The sequence below is a fragment of the Manacus candei genome, unplaced genomic scaffold (assembly GCF_025592945.1).
Source record: "Manacus candei isolate 608988 ecotype Guabito, Panama unplaced genomic scaffold, ASM2559294v1 h1tg000077l, whole genome shotgun sequence".
Taxonomy (NCBI): Eukaryota; Metazoa; Chordata; class Aves; order Passeriformes; family Pipridae; genus Manacus; species Manacus candei.
Window position 1 is genome coordinate 8,812,490 of NW_026138125.1, and position 14,759 is coordinate 8,827,248.

General features: G+C 54.7%; 2 long non-coding RNA genes across 3 annotated transcripts; both read left to right on the forward strand.

The window, feature by feature from the left end:
* The first annotated feature begins 4,834 nt into the window (after positions 1 to 4,834).
* On the forward strand, positions 4,835 to 7,234 carry LOC127481290 (uncharacterized). The gene is made up of 2 exons (XR_007908182.1): positions 4,835 to 6,614; positions 7,036 to 7,234. It is a non-coding gene; the product is annotated as an uncharacterized LOC127481290 (long non-coding RNA).
* Positions 7,235 to 12,221: 4,987 nt separating this feature from the next.
* Positions 12,222 to 14,603, forward strand: LOC127481291 (uncharacterized). 2 transcript variants are annotated; one of them, XR_007908183.1, is made up of 4 exons: positions 12,222 to 12,233; positions 12,778 to 12,851; positions 12,956 to 13,057; positions 13,887 to 14,441. It is a non-coding gene; the product is annotated as an uncharacterized LOC127481291 (long non-coding RNA). The 2 variants fall into 2 exon arrangements; XR_007908184.1 differs by lacking the exon at positions 12,222 to 12,233 and adding an exon at positions 14,452 to 14,603 and having other exon boundaries at positions 12,305 to 12,851; positions 13,887 to 14,082.
* Positions 14,604 to 14,759: the final 156 nt, after the last annotated feature.

The window sequence follows — 14,759 nt, forward strand, 5'->3', positions numbered from 1 at the left end:
ATCAGTATAGAGCTGGGTTTGTGATTTTGGAATTGGGATAGGAATTATGGGTCTGGAGGAGCAGCTGGGGGACTGGGATTGGGAGTGCGAGGGTGGAGCTGGAAAATCCCAGAGCTGGAGCCAAGCTGAAGATCCTGCAGCGAGAACCTGGAGCAGCTTCCCGTGGCGGCGCTGGCAAGATGCAGAGCTACTGCTGAGAGAGCAGAGCTGGCAGTGCAATAAAGCTTGTGGGTCTCGAGCTGAAATCACTGAGGGGCTGGGATAGGGACAGGGTTCTGGGCTCGGGGCTGTAACACCTGGGCAGGAATCAGTGTGGGGCGGAGATAGGGCCTGTGGCACCGTCGCTGAAATCCCTGTGTGTCTGTGGAATTGGGATTCTAATTGGGAATGTGGAGTGAGAGGCTGGGGCTGAAATCAGTATAGGGCTGGGATTGAGAGTTTGCAGTTGGGCTAGGAGTTATGGGGTAAGAGGAGTAGCTGGGGGAGTGGGATTGGGAGTGTGAGGGTGGAGCTGGAAAATCCCAGAGCTGGAGCCAAGCTGAAGATCCTGCAGCGAGAACCTGGAGCAGCTTCCCGTGGCGGCGCTGGCAAGATGCAGAGCTACTGCTGAGAGAGCAGAGCTGGCAGTGCAATAAAGCTTGTGGGTCTCGAGCTGAAATCACTGAGGGGCTGGGGTAGGGCTGGGTTCTGGGCTTGGGACTGTAACACTTGGGGCAGGAATGACAGCAATCCCTGTGAGATAGGGCCTGTGGCACTGTCGCTGAAATCTGTGTGTGTTTGGACTCGGGATTATAATTGGGAATGTGGAGTGAGAGGCTGGGGCTGAAATCCATATAGGGCTGGGATTGTGTCTCTGGAGCTGGGAGGGTGTCTGGAGCTCAGATGAGGACTGTGGCAGCGTCACTGAAATCCCTGTGTGTCTGTGGAATAAGGATTGATGAGCAGGAACGTGGGCTGGGTGGGTAGGGCTGAAATGAGTCTAGAGCTGGGGTTTTGACTTTGGAGTTGGGCTAGGAGTTCTGGGGTAGGAGGAGTACCTGGTGGACGGGAATTGGGAGGGTGAGGAATTGGGAAGTGGGAGACTGGGATTGGAATGTGAGGGTGGAGCTGGAAAATCCCAGAGCTGGAGCCAAGCTGAAGATCCTGCAGCGAGAACCTGGAGCAGCTTCCCGTGGCGGCGCTGGCAAGATGCAGAGCTACTGCTGAGAGAGCAGAGCTGGCAGTGCAATAAAGCTTGTGGGTCTCGAGCTGAAATCACTGAGGGGCTGGGATAGGGACAGGGTTTGGGCTTGGGACTGTAACACTTGGGGCAGGAATGACAGCAATCCCTGTGAGATAGGGCCTGTGGCACTGTTGCTGAAATCTGTGTGTGGCTGTGGAATAGGGATTGTTGGGCAGGAACGTGAGTTTGATGGGTAGAGCTGAAATCAGTATAGAGCTGGGTTTGTGATTTTGGAATTGGGATAGGAATTATGGGTCTGGAGGAGCAGCTGGGGGACTGGGATTGGGAGTGTGAGGTGGAGCTGGAAAATCCCAGAGCTGGAGCCAAGCTGAAGATCCTGCAGCGAGAACCTGGAGCAGCTTCCCGTGGCGGCGCTGGCAAGATGCAGAGCTACTGCTGAGAGAGCAGAGCTGGCAGTGCAATAAAGCTTGTGGGTCTCGAGCTGAAATCACTGAGGGGCTGGGATAGGGACAGGGTTCTGTGCTCGGGACTGTAACACCTGGGCAGGAATCCGTGTGGGGCGGAGATAGGGCCTGTGGCACCGTCGCTGAAATCCCTGTGTGTCTGTGGAATTGGGATTATAATTGGGAATGTGGAGTGAGAGGCTGGGGCTGAAATCAGTATAGGGCTGGGATTGAGAGTTTGCAGTTGGGCTAGGAGTTATGGGGTAAGAGGAGTAGCTGGGGGAGTGGGATTGGGAGTGTGAGGGTGGAGCTGGAAAATCCCAGAGCTGGAGCCAAGCTGAAGATCCTGCAGCGAGAACCTGGAGCAGCTTCCCGTGGCGGCGCTGGCAAGATGCAGAGCTACTGCTGAGAGAGCAGAGCTGGCAGTGCAATAAAGCTTGTGGGTCTCGAGCTGAAGTCACGGGGGGCTGGGGTTGATATTGAGGCTAGAATATGAACTGGATGCTTTGGTCAGGGACTGTTGTTTTTTAGTAGAAATTACTCTGGGTTTAGTATTGTATTTTTGGAGCACTCTAGGGAGTCTCTTATTTCTGTTGCAAGCCACTGTAGAGAACTGGGAGTACTAGAGTCAGCTGTTCTATGGAGAAGGCCCAGGTGTTAACAATGAGAAGGCCCAGGTGTTAACAATGAGGGGGAGGAGGGACCAGGGCTGGGGCTGAGTCCCCTCGGCTGTTGTTCAGGCTCAGGAGCTGGAGCTGGACTTAGATGGCGACTCAGGTGAGTCTGTTTCAATTTCAGCTTTCCAGTCCCCTCCCACTGTCCCAGTCTCTCCTCAGTCCATCCCAGTTTCTCCTAAGTGCCCCAAACCCTAGCCCAGTTCAGCGAGTGCCATCCCCGTTCCTTCCCCAGTGCCTCCAGTCCTTCCCAGTTGCCCCCAGTGCACCCCAGTCCCATCCCACTCCGTCTCCAGTACCCTCAGTCCCATTTCAATCCATCCCTAGTACCCTCAGTCCCAACCCAGCTCCCTGCACAGTTCCCTCCAGAACCTCCCCAGTGCTCCCAGTCCTTCCAAATTTGCCTCAAACCCATTGCAGTCCCTCCCCAGTGCCCCCAGTCCAATCCCAGTCTATCCCTAGTGCCATTCCAAGTGCCACCAATCCCATCCCCATCCCTCCCCACTGCCCTCAGTCCCTCCCAGTGCATCCCACTCCCTCCCCAGAACATCTCAGTCCCATCCCAGTCCCTCCCCAGTGCATCTCAGCCCATCCCAGTGCCTGTAGTCCCACTGTCCCCAATCCCTCCCCTATGGCCCCTGTCCCATCCCAGTTCCCCCAGTCCCTCCCCTGAGAATCCCATACCAGTGGATGGCAGTGCAGTGCCCCCACTCCCAGTCCAGTCCCCCAAGCCCCTCTCCATTGCCCTCAGTCCCATCCCCATCCCTCCGCACTGCCCCCAGTCCCTCCCAGTGCATCCCAGTCCTTTTCCCCGATGCAAGAGACACTGGGGGCATGAAATCCCAGGGCAGCTGCACTGAGGTTCTACAATTCAGTTGTTCTAAATTAGGTCATTTTCTTAGTGAGCAATTTGAGTTGTTTGACAGCGCGGACTGCAGAAGGATTTTTCGGTAAACTGATTGTTTTTTAGTTTATTTTAAAGCTCTCTTAAAAACTCCACACAGGTGTGCGTTCGCTGCACCTTCCGTGGGGGCTGCAGGGAGAAGCAGCTGGAGGCGTTTGCTCTCTGCTCGTTCACCACCTTCCCCTCGGTTCCCTGGGACTCCAGGGAATCCCAGCTCCCCTTGGCTTCTCCGGGGGCCTCACGGCAGGGTTTCGAAGTGTGGCCCTGAGATTTTCTGGCCTTGGAACTGATGGCTGTTTAGGGGCACGTCTCACCGGGCAGTCTGTCTTTTAACGCTTGCGGGGGCAGGAGAATTGCGGCGCAAGAAAGCAAAGGAAGCCCAGAGCCTGGAGTAGGCAGGCCCGGGCCTCTGGCAAGCCCAGGCCTTGCTGCTCGGTGCCGATTGTACCTGGGGCTTGTTCCTCACCGTTCGGTTCCAAATGAGAGGGGAGCAAGAGGCAGAACAGCAGCTGCTGCTGCTGCTGCTGCTGCTGCTGCTGCTGCTGCTGCTGGGGCTGAACTGTCTGCGGTGCCCGGGGTCCGGGCAGGACTTGGCCCCGGTGCCTGCATTGCTCTACAGCGGCCAGGGAGGGGTCCCAAAAGTCATCCCCCCGCCTGCTGTGCTGCACAGCAGGGGCTGGCTGGGCCGGTTCCCGGCCGGGGGAGCCCGGGGGAGGCCGTGCTGGGGCTGAGGGGCTGCTGCTCTCTGGGCCTCTCGGGGTTTGCCTTGGAATCCCAAAGCCTGGGCCTGCACGGGGGGGAGGAGGCAAAGGTGACTGTAAATTGGTCTGTTGTGGAGTGTTTTGGGGCCGAGTTAATGCTCTTGGCTTGTTGTGTGTCAGTTCCCAGCCTCCGTCAGGGCTTCCCGGGGAGCGTTGCTGCTGCTGCCGCCGCCGCCGCCGCCGGGAGAGAGAAGTCCTTTGGGAAGCCGGGCTAAAAACAGCAACTCTGTGAATTGCTCAGCTTTTCCTAGGGAAGGGCAGGTTTTAGGGAAGAAAGGCCCGTCCTCGCGAAAGGCGCCGCGGGTCTCGCAAGGGGGGGGCGCGGCTGCAGTGCCGTTCCCGGCCGTGTCCGCCAGGCGGCGACCGCGAGGCAGCGCCCGGCGGTCGGGGCGGGCCGGGAAGCGGCGCCTGCGCAGAGCGAGGCGTGGGCCGGGAAGCGGCGCCTGCGCAGAGCGAGGCGTTGGCCGGGCCGGGCCTGAAGCGCTCGGGGCCGCCGGGCAGGGCAGTGGCGGCGACCGGCCGGGGCGGGGGGTGCGGGGTAAGAGCAGGTTTTAGGGAAGAAACGCCTGTGGTGAGTAATCAGAAGAGAAGGGTGAAAGCCAAGGGCCTTTGACTTCCCCGGTGCGCTTAATTTTCTTGTTCTCCTCTCTTTCAGGACAGGGAAAATCGTTGACTTGGGTCCAGCAATGCCGAATGTGTTGGGGTGTGAGCAGCCAAAGGCAACAGGCTCCAGCCCCACCGACCGGCGCTGGGGGCACCTGGTGCAGCCCGTGGGGTGAGGTAAGTCAGAGGGACACGTTTCTCTCCTCCTGCCTGTTGGCATTTGCTCCCTGGGCACTGGCTCTGTTTCCACTGCAGGTTGGTCCTTGCCGTGCTGGGAAGGGTGGAGAGGAAGGGGTGAAGGGCTGGGTGAGCGTGGGGTCCCCGAGCTGTGGGGTTGGGCTGTGCTGAGAGGGGCAGGTGGGTCCCCGTTGGTGAGCCCGAGCCTTGGCTTGGGGGTTCAGGAGCCCGGGGGGCCGAGCTGGGGGCTGTTTGCAGCTCTGCCAGGGCTGGGGCTGACACAGCGCTGGGGGAGAGCCTGGAGCTGGGCTGGGCCGGGGGACAGACGCAGGGGAGCTGGGGGAGGGTTTGGGACTCCCTGGGGGAAAAGGAGGGATGGATGGGCTGGATGGAGCCACAGGCACGTGCTCGTGGGAACACACTTGTCCAGGGTGCTGGGATCCGGGTCAAACTCCAGTTCCCCTCGTGTCCAGGGATGCAGGGTCTGAGGGATTGGATTTCCCTGGGGGTTTGCAGGAGATCAGGAATGAGAGGAAACATGGTGCCAGAGCAGGCTGTGCTTGCCTCTGCGGACAGAGAGCCTGTGGGCTGAGGTGAGATTGCTGTGAGTGTTGGGATGAGCATTCCAGCGAACAGGGAGCTTGGAATTCCAGGTGCTGATGGAACCATCACCTTAGGTGTGTTTAGTTTGTGTCTGTGGGAGCTGGGATTCGGGCTGGAGAGCTGTTGCTGGGAACAAAGGGTGGAGAAAACCTGCTCCACGCATGTGTAAGGAAGGATGGAGTAGCAGGGAAGGGGAGTATTTCTATACAGTATCAATATTCTCCATGTGGGATGGAGCAGCAATGGGGGTGGTTGGGTTTGGCCTGGGCCGGTCAGAATCTGCCATAAACAACCCACCAGACCCTGAACCCTCACTGGACATGTCCAGCCCCTCAGCAGAAACCCAAGTTGTTCATTTGTTACAGAGGAAAAATGATTGGTAATTGCTTCTGATCTGTGGAGAATTCCCTTTGGAATGGTCAAACAGAGAGCGTATCAAGGCAGGCAGAGCATTTCTTTTGGCTCTTTTTTTCTTCTGGTTTGTCATTTTCTGTTTGGCTTCAATGCATTTTGTGTGCTCCTGTTCAGGAAGCAGCGTATTTTTACCTGAAATTCAGGGTGGTTTTGTTTGTTTGTTTAGGATTTTTTTCTTTCCCAGTTGAATCAGGCCTAGTCCAGTGTTGTCCTACAGGACTGCTTTGGTGCTGGGTCAGAGAGAGAGAAGGGGAATGACTTTTCATTCTCTTCCAAGCACAAGTGGAAGGTTGTCTTGTCCCTCCCCAAAGCACTGCAGGCACATGGGAGTAGCTCAGTGCTGGCCCAGTTCTCTGAGAAACACCCGTGGGGGAGAGGTTTAAGTCTTAATGACAACACTCTGGTCTCTTGATGGCAAAGACTGGGTCCTCCAGTCCCAGCCTGATGAGGGAGAACAGGAACCTCTATTCTTCATGGCAAACCTTCTGTTACTCCTTGTGCAGTCTTTTCTTTCTGTTGTATGTGTTACTGTCCAGAATCTCTCCGAGGAAAGCTGTTACAAATTTAGAGGTAGGACTGGAATTTGGGGCTGTTCCCTACAAACTCCTGCAAAGCCTGAAGGACCGGGCTGATGACTGCTCTTAACAAAGGTGGTTTATTAATATTCCGTCAGATTTCCCTCAGCTCTGGGCAGGACAGGCAAGGGTTAGGGTGGGGAATTGTGCAAGCAAGACTTGTTATTTCTCCTGTGTGTGTGTCAGTTTGGCAGGGCTGGGAGAAGGAGGACTCGTGTGGGCACCTCCAGAGACAGCGGGAACGGGAGCGTGCTGCGGAGGAGGGAAATTCCAGGGGGTGGGTGCCGAGAAATTTGTCCTTCCCTCGCCCTGTGCTCTGCACTTAGCAGTGGGTCAAGTGCAGAAGTTTCCTGGGGACCCTGGGAAATGATGCCGGGTCTGCCAAGAAAAGTGGGGCCAAAGGAGCAGGACCTGGGTCTGCCAGCGTGGGAGAAACAAGGGACGGGTCATCCTCTGCCTCCAGGAGGGAGGGCAGCAGGAAAGGCCACGGACTAAAGCACTGAAGTGCCGTTCCCCAGGGAGCCCCTGCCCAGACCTGAACTTGCTTCTGCACTTGCTGTCCCTTTCCCAGCGGAGCCGAAGCATCGGGTGCGGCTGCCGGGGGGATGGAGCTGCCAAGGACAAGCTGGGAGGGTGTTTGCGAGGGAAGGGGGTGGAAGGAGCTCTTGATGTGCTTTTTTTACTTCTTCATCCCACAGAATTGCCACGAGAGGAAATACTTCAGAGGGGCTTCCCTCCAGATAAGCCCTGAAGATGCCAGGAGGTTTCAGCCGGGAGGAAAGGAGCTGTGGAAGAAAAGCAGCCTAAAAACAGCCAGTGGGGATCATCAGGTTTTCCAGCCAAGAAGAACAAGGAGAGAGATGAGGGAATCGGGTTCCAATTCCTAATGCTTTGGTGGGTGCAGGAATGATTTCTGTGTGTTTTCCAGTCCCTTTGGATTCCTGAGATGATTTTAAAATGATGGCTTTAGCAATCAACTAAATCGCAGATGTTGTTTTTGAGAGGAAATGATGCCAAAGAAATGCAGAGTTTTGGGTCAGTTTTGGGGATGATTTGGGTCAGTTTTTGGGGTCAGTTTGGGGTCATTGTTTGGGGTGATTTGGGTCAGCTTTTGGGATGATTGGGGTCAGTTTTGGGTCAGCTTTTGGGATGATTGGGGTCAGGTTTTGGGGTCAGTTTTGGGTCAGCTTTTGGGGTGATTTGGGTCGGTTTTGGGTCAATTTTTGGGGAGCACTGGGTGTTACTGGGGGTTGTTGAGGAGCACTGGGTGTTACTGGGGTGTACTGGGGAGCACTGGGTGTTACTGAGGGTTGTTGGGGAGCACTGGGTGTTACTGGGGAGCACTGGGAGAGAAAATGAAAAATAAAGAGAATAAAAAATAAACGAAGTAAAGAAGGAAATATAAAAAAGAAAATTTAAAAAAAAAGGCAAAAAAACTAAAAAGGAAATAAAATGAAAATGAAATAAAAGAGAGAAAAAAAAAAAAGAAACCCCTTCTTGGGCACCCCGTTTCCTCTCCTCCCCCCCCCCCGAACCGTAAATTGCGGGGTCATCACCCCTAAAATGTGAGAAGGGGACCCCGAAATGTGGGTGAGGGAACCCCAGGGAGCCGGAAAAGTGGAGGGGGAGCCGCAGTAAGAAAGCGAAGCCGGGCGGTCGGGCGGCGGGGTGGGGGGGGGGGGCGCATGCGCAGTCGTTGGCAAGACGCCGGCGATCACGTGGTAAGTAAGGGCAGGCAGGAGAGGGACCGGCGACGCATGCGCAGTGGCTCTCGTGCCGGTGCAGCGCTCCCTGCTCGAGTTAAGGGCCGGTTCCGGCGGCAGGGCGGGACTCGCGGCCTCCCGTCTGTCCCGGGGTGTGTGTGGGGGGAATAACGTGAATTTCTCCTGATTTTAATTCTCTTGGGCTCTTGTCCTCATTTTAATTTTTTTAAGGCTCTTGTCCTGATTTTAATTTTTTGAAGGCTCTTGTCCTGATTTTAATTTTTTGAAGGCTCTAGTCCTGATTTTAATTTTTTGAAGGCTCTTGTCCTGATTTTAATTTTTTTAAGGCTCTTCTCCTAAATTTAATTTTTTTAAGGCTCTTGTCCTGATTTTAATTCTCTTGGTTCAAAGCATTTCCTAATAAGTCAGTTTTAATGAAGTGTTAAAAGGAGAACTTAAATAAGGGTAATTTCTGATGGAGAATAATGGGAAGAAGTGGTTTAAGTTCCCTAAACATGTTTTATATCAGTCCATGGTTATTTAATTGAGCATTGTTTGGAATTTTTCTTTTTGCATTGTTCCTGGTGTGCTTTTCTCTATCTAAGGGATGTTTGGAGGTCATTTTGGTTGGTTGAAGGTTTTTAATGTCAGTGCTGGATTGGGGTGGACAGTCATTGTAACATGATTTAGAGTTCGATGCATTTTATTCTGTGTGCCCTGTTTGATGTCTCGTGTTCAGCGAGTGACTGGTCAGAGTTTGGCCCAAGCCTTTGTTTTTCAGGTGAAAAACCCGAAGGGGGAATTGTAGTTGCAGCTTTGCCCTTGAGCTGCAGCTGGAGCCTGGCCAAAGAACAAGGCAAAGCTCCCTGGGGAAGGAAGGGGGAGCCAGAGAAGAAAAGCAGCTGCAGCCAGAAAGGTGGGTTTGGACGGGAGAAGAGGGGTTGTGACCCAGCAAGGGGCTCTGGAGGGCTCTGGGGTCCCTGTAATGGCTCTGGGGTCCCTGTAATGGCTCTGGGGTCCCTGTAATGGCTCTGGGGTCTCTATAGGGGCTCTGGGGTCTCTATAGGGGCTCTGGAGGGCTCTGGGGTCCCTATAATGGCTCTGGGGTCTCTGTAGGGACTCTGGGGTTTCTATCGTGGCTCTGGGGTCCCTATAATGGCTCTGGGGTCCCTGTAATGGCTCTGGGGTCCCTCTCCTGGTTCTGAGGTCCCTCTCCTGGTTCTGGGGTCCCTCTCCTGGCTCGGGGTCCCTCTCCCTGCCGGCACAGGAGCTGCTGCCGCCCCAGCAAGAGGCAGAGGAGTCGCTGCCCAGAAGCAAGAACTCACTGAGAGCTGAACTGGGGCCGTGTGGGCAGGGCCAGAGGGGAGCAAAGGAAGGGATTTGTTGCTAAGAAAAGAAATAAAGTTTGGGTCATTTGTTGGGGAGATTTGTGTCAGTTTCTGATCATTTTTGGGGGTTATTTTTAGTGAGTTTCTGGTCATTTTTGGGGGAGATTTGGGTCAGTTTCTGGTCATTTTTCGGGATGATTTGGGTGAGTTTTGGGTTTATTTTTGTGGTAATTTTGGGTGAGTTTCTGGTCATTTTTTGGGGTGATTGGGCTAACTTTTGGGTCATTTTTTTGGGGAGATTTGGGTGAGTCTTGGTATCAGTGTTTTGGGATTTTGGGGTCAGTTTCTGGTCATATTTGGGGCTGATTTTGTATCATTTTGGGTCAGTTTTGGGGGGGGTTTTTTGCATTTTTAGGTCAGGTTTTGGGCCAATTTGGAGTTAGTTTTTGAGGTGATTTGGGCCAGTTTTGTGTCAGTTCTGGATCAATTTTTGGAGTGAATTGGATCAGTTTTTGTGTCACTTTTTGGGGAGATTTGGGTGAGTTCTGGGTCATTTTTGGTGAGATTTGAATCAGTTTCTGGTAGTTTTTTGGGGAGACTTGGGTGAGTTCTGGGTCTCTCCTGATTGTAATTCCTTCAGGCTCCTCTCCTGATTTTAATTTTTTTAGGCTCTTCTCCTCATTTTAATTTTTTAGACTCCTCTCCTGATTTTAATTTTTTTAGCCCCCTATCCTGATTTTAATTTTTTTAGTCCCCTCTCCTGATTGTTATTGTATTAGTCCCCTGTCCTGATTTTAATTTTTTCAGGCTCCTCTTCTGATTTTAATTTTTTTAGGCTCCTCTCCTGATTTTTATTGTATTAGTCCCGTGTCCTGATTTTAATTTTTTCAGGCTCCTCTCCTGTTTTTAATTTTTTTAGGCTCTTCTCCTGATTGTAATTTTTTTAGGCTCTTCTCTTGATTTTAATTCTCTTAGGTTCTTCTCCTGATTTTAATTCTCTTGGGCTCTCCTCCTGATTTTTATATTTTTAGACTCTTCTCCTGATTTTCATTTTTTTTAGGCTCTTCTCCTGATTTTCATTTTTTTTAGGCTCTTCCCCTGATTTTCATTTTTTTTTTAGGCTCTTCTCCTGATTTTAATTCTCTTAGGAGAAGAGCCTAGAGAATTAAAACCAGGAGAAGAGCCTAATTACACAAGTAAATTTTCAAACCACCAGCAATTACAAGCCAATTATCCGATTTCCCAAAAGAACTACACGAACAAATACGGTTATAAAACAAAAAAAAAAATGCCATAAGTAAAAAATCGCATAGCAACAGTGCCCCCTGGTGACAGAGAAAAGGAATTGCACATAAATTTGAGATGAAATACTGCCACCTGCTGACGGAAAACAGGAACTGCATTGAAAAAATTTTGAACAGCGCATGCGCAGTCGTTGGCAAAACGCCGGCGATCACGTGGTAAGTAAGGGCAGGCAGGAGAGGGACCGGCGACGCATGCGCAGTGGCTCCCGTGCCGGTGCAGCGCTCCCTGCTCGAGTTAAGGGCCGGTTTCGGCGGCAGGGCGGGACTCGCGGTCTCCCGTCTGTCCCGGGGTGTGAGGGGGGGGAATAACGTGAAGATTTCTTGGGGTGAAAGCGCAGAAATTAGCGAGGAGGGACGCTAATTTGGGTAAACTCGGTCACCGGAAGTAGTGAGCGACAGGAAGTCCTCCAAGGCCCCGGCCCGGAAGTCCGCCAAGCCCATAGTAAAGATGGCGCCACCAGGACCGGAACGACTACACTAAAGATGGCGGCCCCTGCCCGGAAGTTCGCCAAGCCCACAGTAAAGATGGCGCCGCCAGGACCGGAACGACCACACTAAAGATGGCGGCCCCGGCCCGGAAGTTCGCCAAGCCCACAGTAAAGATGGCGCCGCCAGGACCGGAACGACCACACTAAAGATGGCGGCGAGAGGCTTCCGCCGCGACCCGGACCCCCACCCCGCGCCCGCAGCGCCGTCTCGCCGCGCTGCTTCCCGCTGCGGGGACAGGGCCGGGCGCTCGGCGGCGCCGGGCGCGGGCGGCAGGTTCGTGGGCGGCGGCAGGCACCGGCGCCGGCAGCCCCCGTCTCGGGGCCGCGGCGCGCGAGGACCGCATGGCGCGCACGTCGCGCCGCCCTCTCGCCCCGCTCCGCTCCCGCCCCTGCCCCCGCTTCTGCCCCCGCTTCTGCCCCGCTCGCTCCCGCCGTGCCCTGGAGATGCTATCGGGGCTGCGCCGCCGCCTTCCCCCCCCGGAAGCGACCCACGGCGGCAGATTCGACGGAGATCGACCCCGGGGTAAGCTGGGCGCGTCCAAAGGCGCCGCGGGTCTCGCCAAGGAGGGGAGGGGGGGGGGGAGGCGCGCGGCTGCAGTGCCGCTCCCGGCCGTGTCCGCCAGGCGGCGACTGTGAGGCAGGGCCCGGCGCTCGGCGGCGCTCTTGCAAGCGACGCCCCTGGCAAAGCGGCGCTGCTTGGGCACTGCCGGCCTTCCCCCGGAGTGCCCGGGCTGGCCCAGCACCTGGCCGAACCTCTTAGGGAAGAGGCAAGGAACAACTGCGCTTCTTCTGCCCTTTCTTTAGCCCGGGACTGGAACACAGACAAAATCAAGGGGCTCTTGGACCTGTGCAGGCTCCGAGCAGTTTTCAGCCTTCCTTAGCAGGGCATTCTCACCCTCCGAAAAGCTGAAAGGCTTTAACAGCTGGAGACGCGCCTGCAGCTGTGCAGATTAATGTAGTTTCTTTTAGGAAATGAAGGGGAAGTTTTCCTGTTGGGAGCCTAAATACCGAGTCTACTCTGCTTTTTCAATCAGGTGACGAAGCTTATGGAAGAAAAGAACAAAGGCCTCGAGGTGAGTACATTCTACCGAGTTCTGCTTTTCTGGCATCGGTTTGGGAAAATCACGTGAAATTCTAAAAAGCTTCTCTCCGTGTTTTCTAGTTGTTTTTTCAGCCTTGCTCTAAGTTTCATGTAGAAAAGGGCATAGAATTATTAGAACAGACAAACTAGACTTCCTCGGGAGAGATGGAAGAAAAGTCTGCTGATTCCAGTTCTGCTTTTCTTGTCTTCCCTTCGACTGTCGTTTTCTCTCCCCTGCTGTTCAAATAGGCTGCAGTTAATTGCTCTGCTGAAGAGTTTGCTGTCCTAAGTGTCTGTCAAATTGATGCCTTCAACTCAAGACAGCACCTGCTCCTTAGTTACAAAAAGTTCCTCACAGGAAATTTTCAGGCGTGCCCATAAATCTCCTCGCTGTTTGTTTGGGAGAACAGGCTTTTCTCGTCTGTAACAGAACAGTCGTGTCATCTGCTCTGGAATGCTGGTGGCAATCTAGTCAGAAGAGGACCCCGTGCTTCACTAATTTTCCCTTTTTGTTGTTGGGGGTGACTTCTTCCCAGGCATGTTATTCTTGACCCCCCGGGGCAAACGGAGGTGTCAGCGTCAGGAGCCATCCTAACTGAGGCCCTGGGAGGTCAGTGCTTTTTGTGGGACTGGACGGTGAAGCTGTCTGTGGGAATGACCTGGCTATGGCTCAGTGTAGTCCTAATTAAGGTGTCTTTTACTCCGTGTTCCCAGGCTGCCTCTTTCCCTTCGGTCGCCGTGGGTGTGCCGGACGCCTCTGGCAGGACTAACCCTGTGGCTTTTATGTCCAACGTGCTGTGCTGTGTGTGCCTGCAGGTAAGAAAAGCTGGGAGTGCAGTCCCTCTGCTTTGGTTGCTGTGTCTCTTTGGGAGTGATTTTGGAGGGGAATCCCAGAGCGATTTGGTTTGAAGGGGACCTTCAAAGGCCAGCCTGTCTTCCGTGGGCAGGGACACCTTCCACTGTCCCCGGTTGCTGCGAGTCCCGTCCAGCCTGGCCTGGAACACTTGCAGGGATGGGGCAGGCTCAGCTTCCCTGTGCAGTGTGCTCTGATAGCTCTCCACTGGCATCGTGAAAAATGTTGTCAGCGTGTTTTGTTGGACGACGGTAAGCAGGACCTGGGTGAAAAGGACGTTCTCTGAGGTGCTGGGAGAAGGAGGACTCGTGCGGGCACCTCCAGAGACAGCGGGAACGGGAGCGTGCTGCGGAGGAGGGAAATTCCAGGGGGTGGGTGCCGAGAAATTTGTCCTTCCCTCGCCCTGTGCTCTGCACTTAGCAGTGGGTCAAGTGCAGAAGTTTCCTGGGGACCCTGGGAAATGATGCCGGGTCTGCCAAGAAAAGTGGGGCCAAAGGAGCAGGACCTGGGTCTGCCAGCGTGGGAGAAACAAGGGACGGGTCATCCTCTGCCTCCAGGAGGGAGGGCAGCAGGAAAGGCCACGGACTAAAGCACTGAAGTGCCGTTCCCCAGGGAGCCCCTGCCCAGACCTGAACTTGCTTCTGCACTTGCTGTCCCTTTCCCAGCGGAGCCGAAGCGTCGGGTGCGGCTGCCGGGGGGATGGAGCTGCCAAGGACAAGCTGGGAGGGTGTTTGCGAGGGAAGGGGGTAGAAGGAGCTCTTGATGTGCTTTGTTTACTTCTTCATCCCACAGAATTGCCACGAGAGGAAATACTTCAGAGGGGCTTCCCTCCAGATAAGGCCTGAAGATGCCAGGAGGTTTCAGCCGGGAGGAAAGGAGCTGTGGAAGAAAAGCAGCCTAAAAACAGCCAGTGGGGATCGTCAGGTTTTCCAGCCAAGAAGAACAAGGAGAGAGATGAGGGAATCGGGTTCCAATTCCTAATGCTTTGGTGGGTGCAGGAATGATTTCTGTGTGTTTTCCAGTCCCTTTGGATTCCTGAGATGATTTTAAAATGATGGCTTTAGCAATCAACTAAATCGCAGATGTTGTTTTTGAGAGGAAATGATGCCAAAGAAATGCAGAGAGAGAGCATGGAATCATCCTGGGATCCTGGAGTGGTTTGGGTTGGAAAGGATCTCAGGGATCATCTCCTTCCACCCCCTGCCACAGGCAGGGACACCTTCTAATAGACCTCCAGCCTGGCCTTGGCCACTTGCAGGGATGGGGCAGCCACAACTTCTCTGTGCCAGGCCACCTCCCCACCCTCCCAGGGAAGAATGTCTCCCTTCTGTGCAATCTTTCCCTTTCTTCTCTGCAGGAAGTGGGCTGGGACAAGGGAATTGGCTCCCACGAGGCCGAGGATGAGAGCGGGCTGTGCACAGGGGACAACTTCCACTTCCGAACGGGGAAGGGCCCCTTCGTGCCCACCCCTGGCAAACTGGGACAGAGTAACATCTGCCTGCAGCTGGCTGGAGTTCCCGTTGGCTCTGGGCTTTCAGCCCGCCGGGGCTGCGGCGGGAGCCGCGCGGAGGGATCGGGGGGCGGGGCCGCGCCGAGGGCCGGGGCCGGGCTGAGCGGGCGGGGCGGGGCCGCAGGGCCAGGCGGGCTGGGATTGGGCGGAGGCGC